Raw genomic sequence first — 10,190 nt, 5'->3', positions numbered from 1 at the left:
CGTCTAACCCTGTTCTATTCACATCGGGAGTGAGCACGTCCCGACGTGCGCACAAGCTTATAAGAGGCTGAGTCACATGCTGCACTTGGCCAATCACAGCCTTGCCAATAGTAGTCATGGCTGCGATGGCATCTTAGGGCAAGTAGTATGATGCATGTTGATTGGCTGCTTTGCAGCCTTTCAAAATGCGCCAAAATACATGCCGAACGACGAACCCGAACCCGAACTTTTACGAAAAAGTTCGGGTTCGGGTCCGTGTCACGAACACCCCAAAATTCGGTACGGACCCGAACTATGCTCGAACTGTTCGCTCAACACTAATTATGAGCTTTAGCAAATTCAGACATCTTTTTTTCCAAGTGGGATGTGCGGCTTCCCACTTCTGTAATTTCCTTCTGCAAGGGAGTTAACATAGTACGAAAGTCCGCCTGTAAAGAGGCTCTCAGATCACTCATTAATGCTTTAAGAAGCGATTCTGTAACTGGTCTATCTGTACCAGTGTTGCTGATATTAGGATATTGTTGGGGATACATTGCATTTGTGCAATCCCCATATCTGTGATCCAGTGGCACAGCTTGCAGTAGGGATCTCCCATCAGATGTGGAGACCTGCCCTGAAGAGGTGTCCTGGCTGCCCTGTGTTATTGCCACACCAGTCCCCTGTATGCTATGGATGTGTTGCATTCCTGAGCTGCATGGGTAGGAAGCAGGAAACTGCAGCAAGGGCTCCTGTGTGGGAGATGCATGTGGCTGGGTACCTGCAGGAGAGCCTGTCCCCCGTGCTGCTTCCTCCTTACTTTTCAGCGCGCTGCCGCCGCCATCTTGAGGAGCTCATGTGGCGGAGAAGAGCTCCGTTAGCTTGCCAGTGGCCGCTTTTTCTCCTGGTCTTCGTAATACCTGGGTAGGTCAGGGTCCGAATGCCTAGGAGCAGGTGTCACTATGTGCCGGTTTTGAAGGCTTTGAGCCGCTGTCTAAGGGCTGTAGCGCCGGATCTGAGCTAGAACGCAGCTCACTCCATGCGCTGCTGGGCACGCCACCCCTACCAGGTATGGTTTTAACCGGACGTATGCCTGAGGCTCAGTGATAATGTAATGGATTAGGGAAGTGCGTCCAAGAAGGTCCGAGAACACATCCGTGTTCCGACTAACGAACTCCCTGGCTTCCTGAGCCTGTTTAGAGGAGAGGCTGTCAGCAATTTTCATTGTGGCAGCCGCTTCCCTTGCTTCAGACAGAGGGACCGAATCCGCTCTCCCTAGAAACCCTGGACGTGGGCTGTCTAGGGGGAGCGTTTTCCCTATCTTTCCAGGGTTTGAGCAGATTCACATGGTACACCTGCTCCGGCTTTCACCTCCCCGGCTGATGTACCTTGTAATCTACCTCTCCATTCTTTTCAAGTACCTCGTAGGGCCCCTGCCACCTAGCTAGGAACTTACTGTCTACGGTTGGTACCAGCACCAATACCCGATCACCCGGGTTAAAGTTCCTGACCTGAGCCTGCCGATTATAGACCCTACTCTGGGCTCGCTGCGCTGCCTCCATATGCTCCATAACCAGAGGTAACACTGTTTCCATCCGTCCTTGCATCTGGGTGACATACTAAACAACACTTTTGTGCAATGTGGGTTGTTGTTTCCACGTCTCTTTCGCCACGTCCAACAGACCGCGAGGGTGTCTGCCGTATAGCAGTTCGAAGGGCGAGAACCCAGTAGAGGCCTGGGGCACCTCTCGCACTGCGAACATAATATAGGGCAGAAGAAGATCCCAGTCTCTCCCATCCTTAGACACCACTCTTTTTAACATATTTTTAATGTTTGATTAAACCTCTCCACCAGGCCATCCGTTTGTTGGTGATAGACGGACGTCCAGAACTGTTTTATGTGGAGTCCTGGTCAGTCAGGACCTCTTTAGGCAGACCCACTCTGGAAAACATCTCCATTAACCTCTTCAGGACACAGTGTTCTGTCCCCACATGAAGGCGATTGAAGGTGTAACTGATAATGACTTTGTGACTGTCCTACCTTCGTATCCAAGCAGTGGAGCAGACCGGACCGGCAGATGCTCAGGTTAGATGGATCCAGACGTAGACATGAGGATGCAATCAAACGTGGGTTTATTTGATCCAGAGCAGTGACATACAGTGATGCAGTACAGGAATGCAGTAGATGCTGTGATGTGGATGTCTTTTCTGAGGCTAACTGCTGAGGCAACTGCTGGTCAAAAACTGATGCCTTCACAAGCCGAGGTGTGTGTCTCCAGTCACAAAGGATGCAGCACTGAAAAAGGCTACAGGAAGTGACCAGGCCCAAGGCTGCTAAAACCACGCCCAGAGAAAACTTTATAGACAACGAACGAAGCGTGCAGCATACAAATTCCGGCCAGCAGATGGCAGCAGAGAACAATAGATTTAAACAACATAGGTAAAAACAAGAAATAATACAGTGCAGAAATTCAATATGAAAGGAACAGCACACTCCCCGTCTGAAATTCACTTTGGGGATTTCACTATGACGAATGTCCATAAAATATAAACAACCTGTAAAAGAAAACATGTTAGAATGCAAACATAGATTAGTCCTGTTTTCCAACTTGGAACGGAGAAGATCTGCGAAGCTATATACAGTCCTGTTCACCCATCAGGGACGTTCTCGATGGGTCTCATCCAACTGGAGAAACGTTCAAAGCGCTGACAACTGAAGCTGGTGGTTTGCTTTGTATCAGTGACTAATGCACTAACTTCAGCGCGGATTTCTGGATAATTATCCGGATCCTGGATGTTGAAAACTTCCTGTACACATTCGTCTGCCTCTCCAAGCAGAAACTCTGGACCTGTAAGCCAAGTAGAGTTAGTAAAGGAGCCTATAGACATAGGCCTAGTGGCGTGATCTGCTGGATTAAGTTCGGATGGTACATAGTGCCATTGTTCAGGTTTGGAGGACCTCCTGATTCTCTCTATGCGGTTACTAACGTACACATAGAATCGCTTGGTCCGATTGTGGATGTAACCTAAAACGACCTTACTGTCGGTGTAATACTGGACTTCAGCTATGTCGACACCCAGTTCTTGTTGTATGAAATCCGCAATCTCAACTGCCAACACAGTCCCACAAAGTTCCAGTCTGGGAATAGTATGATCGGGCTTGGGGGCTAACTTAGCCTTACCAAAGACGAATCCAACGTGGTTTTGGTTGTTAGGTTCTGTCACTTTCAGATAGGCAACCGCTGCGATGGCCTCCGTGGAAGCGTCTGAGAACACGTGGAGTTCTTTCTTTATGCTAGAGGAAAGTGAGGTTTTAATATAGCATCTCGGGATGTGGATCTCATCCAAGGCACACAAAGATCGCTTCCAGGCTTCCCATTTTTGCTCTTTCTCGGAGGGAAGTGGGGTATCCCAATCCTTGACTGTTTCAGAAAACTGTCTCAATAGAGATTTACCTTGTATGGTAATGGGCGCTACAAATCCCAGCGGATCAAATAGGCTGTTTACCACTGATAGGACGCCTCGTTTTGTGAATGGCTTGTCTGCACAACTTATCTGAAAACCGAAGGAGTCAGCCGAGAGATCCCATCTGAGGCCCAAGCTCCTCTGCACAGGTGGACTGTCCAGTCCCAAGTTAATGTCCTTGAATCCTGGTGCATGATCGCCTGATTCGAAGGCCCTCATAACGGCCAGGCTGTTTGAAGCAATTTTGTGTAGTCTAAGTTTAGCTTGGTACAACATACTTTGAGTCCTTTTGAGCAGATCGATAGCCGCTTCTTCAGTCGGTAGTGATTTGAGTCCATCGTCTACGTAGAAGTCCTTTTCTACAAAGTCTCTGGCGTCTTTACCGTACTTGGATTCTCCCTCTAATGCAGTGCGCCGAAGACCGTAAGTTGCCACGGCAGGTGAAGGGCTGTTTCCAAATACGTGTACCCTCATACGATATTCTGCCATCTCTGCGTTGGTGTCGTTATTCTTGTACCACAGAAACCTGAGGAAATTCCGGTGGTCCTCTCTGACTACGAAACAGTGGAACATCTGTTCAATGTCAGCGGTGATGGCAACGAGCTCTTTTCTGAACCTCATCAGCACTCCAACTAGGTTATTCGTCAGATTAGGACCTGTGAGAAGGACATCATTAAGAGATACACCTTGATGTTTGGCACTTGAGTCGAAAACAACCCTAATTTGATTAGGTTTCCGTGGGTGATACACTCCAAATGAAGGCAAGTACCAGCACTCGTCGTTCTTCCCTAAGGATGGAGCTGGTTCTGCATGGTTGTTGCGAAATATTTTGTCGATAAAGGCAACGATGTGTTCTCTCATCTCAGGCTTGCTGTTCATGGTACGCTGAAGAGAGTTAAATCTAGACAGAGCTTGTTCCCTATTGTTCGGGAGTCTCACCCTGGTAGCTCGGAAGGGTAATGGAGAAACCCAGTGATTGGTTTCGTCTTTAAGGAACTCATTGTCCATTATCTTGATAAATTCTCTGTCCTCTACTGACAAAGCTACTTTATCATCGTCCTTGCTTGTGTGAAAGACCAATCTTCCCAAGTTGTCAGCAAAGGGAGGAATGTCGTCAGGTGGTTGTATGAGGTCTGGAGGCTTCTCTTTCACCTCATAGTGATGAGGGCAAGGCTTAATGCAAGTTGTGCGTCCATCTCCACGCACGTACGTTTTGAATGAGCGGATTCTTAGTTGATCCAAGCATACATTTCCTATGACCACCCATCCCAAGTCCAGTCTCTGGGCGTATGGTGCATAGTCGGGACCATTACACTGTTGACGCACCTTGTGTACCCTTAGATTGTCTCTGCCAAGCAGGAGTAGAATCTCAGCGTTGTTGTCCATAGGTGGGATAACGTTGGCTAGGTGCCTTAGGTGTGGATGGTGAAATGCAGCTTCCGGGGTAGGAATTTCATCCCTATGGTTGGGTATTTGATCGCATTCGATCAGCGTCGGTAGAGGTATTTCTGTATTTCCACTGACGGAACAAGCGATGAATCCTTGTGCCCTCCTGCCGCTAGTCTCTATGCGACCCGAGCAGGTGTTTAAGATGTAGGGTTCTGACGGTCCCTTTATTCCAAAGGCTTCAAAGAATTTAGGTCCTGCTAGGGAGCGGTTGCTTTGGTCGTCAATGATGGCATACATTTTTACTGCCTTTTCTGGTAGCCCCTCCGGGTAGACCTTGATTAGGCATATGCGGGCACAACATTTCTCACTCTGGCCCTCCCCACATACGTCCAAGCATGAGCAGGAAACAGCAGTGGCTGCGTTAGCGTAGTTCTGGGGCTCCCCGCCATGACTCGGAGCAGGACTGGTGGTGACAGCAGCCGGTGAATCCCTTGTGAGTGAAGTTGGGTGCATAGCTGAGGCATGTCTCTCACTATGACACTCCTCACACTTGATAATGGATTTACAGTCCTTAGCCATGTGCTCCAATGAAGCGCAGCACTTGAAACATACCCCAAGCTCGTTCAGGACTTTCCTGCGCTCCTGTATTGTTTTGGATCTAAATCCTCTGCATTTGTTCAGTGAGTGTGGTTTTTTATGAATGGGACATTCACGATTGAAGGCCTTGTCTCCTGATGAGGTAGTGTACTGTCTACCAGTGGGTACTGCAGATGATGGTAGGTTAGTCTTTCTAACATTCACGCTGCTCTTAAAGTCTTTGTGTTTATGTACAATACTTTCATACCTTGATGATGGTGTCACTGAGGCTGTAGTATTGAACTCCAGGAAGTCGAGGCTGGGGTCATTCCTCATCTGGGACTGTTCATCGATGAATCTACAGAAATGAATAAATGGGGGAAAGGTGACGTCATGCACTCTTTTGTACCTTGAGACTGATGCCGCCCACTTCTCTTGCAGGCTGTATGGTAGCTTCACGACAATTGGGTTCACCCCATGGGCAGTATCCAGGTAGCACAGCCCGGACAGACGAGGGTCTCTTTTGGCAAGCTCCAGTTCCATGAGCAAATCACTTAAATCCTGAAGCTTATGGACATCCTTGAGACTGATCTTGGGGACGTTTTGCAGTCTCCTGAATAGTGCCTTCTCTATTGCTTCTGCGCTGCCAAAGGTGCGTTCGAATCTCTGCCAGGCTGCAGCGAGACCTGCTTCTGCTTGTCCCACATAGACAGTTCTAAGGCTCTTGATGCGATTTGTGGAGCCTGGGCCCAGCCAGTTGATCAAGAGGTCGAGCTCCTGCTCTGCAGTTAGGTTGAGGTTGGCGATGGCGGCTATGAAGGTTGCCTTCCAGGCTCTATAGCTCTCCGCACGGTCATCAAATTTTGAGAGACTGGTGTTAATTAGCTCTCTGCTCACCATAAACCTGGCAAACTCAGACATATCTGATTTCTCACTGCTTGTTGCCATGACAACTTGTGATGCCCCTGGGGCGTATAGGTTGCGTGGCGTGAAAGGGTGAGATGCTTCCGGGTAGAATGATGTTGCTGCAGGGTTGAGCTGTGGTCTAGCCTCTGTAGATTCTGATGACTGCTGCTTGAGCTGTGGAGGTAGGCCAGGAAACACCTGGTAGCCATCTTGCTGTAATAACTGCCCTTGAGAGGGCGCGTCTGGGCAACTGTTATTGGATTGCTCGGGTGCTGTGGGTATCGCTGCCACTGCAGGTAGAGCTGACTTGGAGGTTTCAGTGTTGTTGGCTTGGACAGTACTGCACACTGGGGGTGGTGCAGATAACTGTTTCAGTATGTAGTCGCTGGTGCGATCAGCTGGATCGTCTATCTCCTCTGGTGGTAAGCAGACTGAATCAAGGCCTTGGCTCAATGCTTGCTCAAGTAGTCTTACTCTTGCTAATGCGATTTCCTCTTCCCTCTCTGATTCAAGGATCTTTATTCGAGCCTCTGCTTCTGCCCTCTTGGCTTCTGTCTCCGCTTCTGCCCTCTTGGCTTCTGCCTCCGCTTCTGCCCTCTTGGCCGCCGCCGTCTGTGCTTCTGTTCTCGCAAGGACTTCTTTTTCGGTGAAGGAACGCCTCACTTTGGATAGCTCTGCATTTATGCGGGCCTCTAGTAATCTGTCGCTCAGGTTGGAGCTTCTAGAGCATGATGATCTGTAGGACCGTGAGGAATGTTTAGACGAATGTGATCTGTGTGATCTAGTTTCTTGCAAATGAGAGATGCGGAGTTCCACTTTATCTTTAGCATCCAGCACCATGGCGTCTCTTTGTCTGTCTATTGATTCTGCCTTGCACAATTCTGACGGGGCTTCTTCAATATTAGAGTCTTTTAGAAAGGTTATATACCTTGTGGACAGTTTCTTGTACCTTTCATGGGCTGCGTTCAGCCGCCCGACGGCAACTTGTAAACTGGTGGTGTCGCCTGAGGAGGACTTAAGTCCTGATATGAGGGAGGAAACTCTTTCCCATAGCTCTTCCAGGTTGTCACATAGCTTATCTTTCCTGGTGTGATAATTTTCTGTGATCTTTATAGTTGGTTTGAGAGAGCGCCTTGGTCGCGTGACTTGGTCTGCTGGAAGTGTGGGTTCTACCTCCAGCTCTTCATAATGATCAGTATCAGGTTGCATTTGCTTTGTTTCATCACTGGGGAACTGTACAAGGTCCTTTTCGGACATTTTGATTTAAGGTGCGCTGTCTCTTTAAGAAAATGAACTTTTGAATTGGGGGCTGAAAATTGCAGTGCGGCTCGGATGAGGCACCCCGATGAGTTTCCCAAGGTGTTTTAAGTGAATAGCGGGGTTTTGGTTTGAGGGAGGCCCCGCGTGCGTGAACAGTCCTTATATCATGCGAGCAAGGGTTAATATAGGATGTAGAAAGTGGCTTGGCGAGTAGTGGAGGACTTCCAGGCGAGAGTATATCTACTGCGGACACGCCGTGCTTCCCCTTGGGCTTATGGGACGAGCACTGTTGCTGGGCAGATTTGCTGGGAGTGGGCCTGTTGCAGGGGAGGTTCCTGAGTGTGGCACTGGGCTCTGAGGGAACCTGCAGCCGGGCATTGGACATTCAGACGGATATTGACTGGGGTACAAGGCTTTAAGGCAGTTTTTGACTGTTCTGTCCCCACATGAAGGCGATTGAAGGTGTAACTGATAATGACTTTGTGACTGTCCTACCTTCGTATCCAAGCAGTGGAGCAGACCGGACCGGCAGATGCTCAGGTTAGATGGATCCAGACGTAGACATGAGGATGCAATCAAACGTGGGTTTATTTGATCCAGAGCAGTGACATACAGTGATGCAGTACAGGAATGCAGTAGATGCTGTGATGTGGATGTCTTTTCTGAGGCTAACTGCTGAGGCAACTGCTGGTCAAAAACTGATGCCTTCACAAGCCGAGGTGTGTGTCTCCAGTCACAAAGGATGCAGCACTGAAAAAGGCTACAGGAAGTGACCAGGCCCAAGGCTGCTAAAACCACGCCCAGAGAAAACTTTATAGACAATGAACGAAGCGTGCAGCATACAAATTCCGGCCAGCAGATGGCAGCAGAGAACAATAGATTTAAACAACATAGGTAAAAACAAGAAATAATACAGTGCAGAAATTCAATATGAAAGGAACAGCACACACAGGGCGTACAGGTACGCCCTTATGTCCTGGTACTTAAGGACACAGGACGTACATGTACGCCCTGTGTATTTTCGATCACCGCCGTGCAGCGGGCGGTGATCGGAAGCCGGTGCCTGCTCAAATCATTGAGCAGGCACTTCGGCTAAATGCCCGGGGGGGGGTCCCGTGACCCCCCCACATGTCGGCGATCACCGCAAACCGCAGGTCAATTAAGACCTGCTGTTTGCGGCTTTTCTAAGTTGCGGTGGTGGCGTGTGGCGGTGCCATCGGGTCCCCATGCGGCTGTAGGGGGGACCCGATGGCTTGGAAGGCAGTGCGATGTCTATGTCTATGGAAGGCTGCCTTCCGGTGACGAGCCTGTGAGATCCAGCCCCCTGGATCTCACAGGCCGGAAGCTGTATGAGTAATACACACAGTATTACTCATACAGCCAATGCATTCAAATACAGAAGTATTGGAATGCATTGTAAAGGATTAGACCCCCAAAAGTTCAAGTCCCAAAGTGGGAAAAAAAATTAAGTGAAAAAAAAAGTAGAAAAAATAAAGTTTTCCCCCCAAAAAATTAAAAGTTTCAAGTAAAATAAAGAAAAACATAATTTTCCTCAAATAAAGTTAAAAAGAATTGGTAAACAATAGGGGAAAAAAAAAAGTATACATATTAGGTATCGCCGCATCCGTATCGACCAGCTCTATAAACATATCACATGACCTAACCCCTCAGATGAACACCGTAAAAAATAAAAAATAAAAACTGTGCTAAATAAACCATTTTTTTGTCACCTTACATGACAAAAAGTGTAATAGCAAGTGATCAAAAAGTCACACGCACCCCAAAATAGTGCCAATAAAACCGTCATCTCATCCCGCAAAAAATGAGACCCTACCTAAGATAATCGCCCAAAAACTGAAAAACTATGGCTCTCAGACTATGGAGACACTAAAACATGATTTTTTTTTTTGTTTCCAAAATATTATTGTGTAAAACTTACATAAATAAAAAAAAGTATACATATTAGGTATCGCCGCGTCCGTATCAACGGGCTCTATAATAATATCACATGACCTAACCCATCAGATGAACACCGTAAAAAATGTTAAATAAAAACTGTGCTAAATAAAAAAAAAATTGTCACCTTACATCACAAAATGTGTAATAGCAAGCGATCAAAAAGTCACACGCACCCCAAAATAGTGCCAATAAAACCGTCATCTCATCCCGCTAAAATTATACCCTACCCAAGGTAATCGCCCAAAAACTGAAAAAACTATGGCTCTCAGACTATGGAAACACTACAACATGATTTTTTTTGCTTCAAAAATGAAATCATTGTGTAAAACTTACATAAATAAAAAACAAAGTATACATATTAGGTATCGCCGCGTCCGTATCTACCGCTCTATAAAAATATCACATGACCTAACCCCTCAGATTAACACCGTAAAAAATTTAAAATAAAAACTGTGCTAAATAAACAATTTTTTGTCACCTTACATCACAAAAAGTGTAATAGCAAGCGATCCAAAAGTCACACGCACACCAAAATAGTGCCAATAAAACCGTCATCTCATCCTGCAAAAATCATACCCTACCCAAGGTAATCGCCCAAAAACTGAAAAAATTATGGCTCTCAGACTATGGAAACACTAAAACATGATTTTTTTTTGCTT

This window comes from Bufo bufo, chromosome 2 (assembly GCF_905171765.1).
Source record: "Bufo bufo chromosome 2, aBufBuf1.1, whole genome shotgun sequence".
NCBI classification, from domain to species: Eukaryota; Metazoa; Chordata; class Amphibia; order Anura; family Bufonidae; genus Bufo; species Bufo bufo.
Note: the sequence above shows the minus strand (reverse complement) of the source record.